Raw genomic sequence first — 661 nt, 5'->3', positions numbered from 1 at the left:
AAGCACCTGTTCAACATCAGACACTGTGCTTGGTACAGTCACATGCATCATCTCATTAATCCTCATGAAATAGAGATTCTCCTTATTAAAATCCTACTTGCAACCTTTAGGCCAACTCAGTGTACATCAACATTTAGACATTTTATTGAAACAAATGAACTGGCTTCCTTGTTATCTAGTCTAGACTGGACTGACAATAATCAAGGGGGTATGTATACCTAAACTGTTTCTATATTTTCACAGCAGAAAAACCAGGCTCACAGAGGTCTGTTGATGGGAATGGAAGATGACAGTTTCAAGCAACTTCTCCAAGTTCAGGATGTTTGTACTCATTTTACAACAATACAAGGGAAGAGGCCAATTGTTTCTGCTTTCCAGATAAAGAAAAAGGCTTAAAGTGGTCACATGCCTTACCAACGCAGCCAAAAGGACATGAAGTACAAGGCAATTTCACCAGGAACTGAAAACCCAGTTTCTAGGGAATCAAGCTACCAGATGGATTCAAAGCTGTGAGCAGTAAGCAACTATCACAGAGCTGCACGGTTTCTCACAACCATGGCTGCCATCAGGAGCTGGGGTGGGATTTTGCCTCAATGTACCTAACTGGGGATAGGGGCTGTCCAGGGCAAGATGTGGCCTCAAGGGATTCAGGCAGACATTA

Source organism: Kogia breviceps, chromosome 8 (assembly GCF_026419965.1).
Source record: "Kogia breviceps isolate mKogBre1 chromosome 8, mKogBre1 haplotype 1, whole genome shotgun sequence".
Taxonomy (NCBI): domain Eukaryota; kingdom Metazoa; phylum Chordata; class Mammalia; order Artiodactyla; family Physeteridae; genus Kogia; species Kogia breviceps.
The sequence above is the reverse complement of the archived record's forward strand: the minus strand, read 5'-3'. Positions refer to the sequence as shown.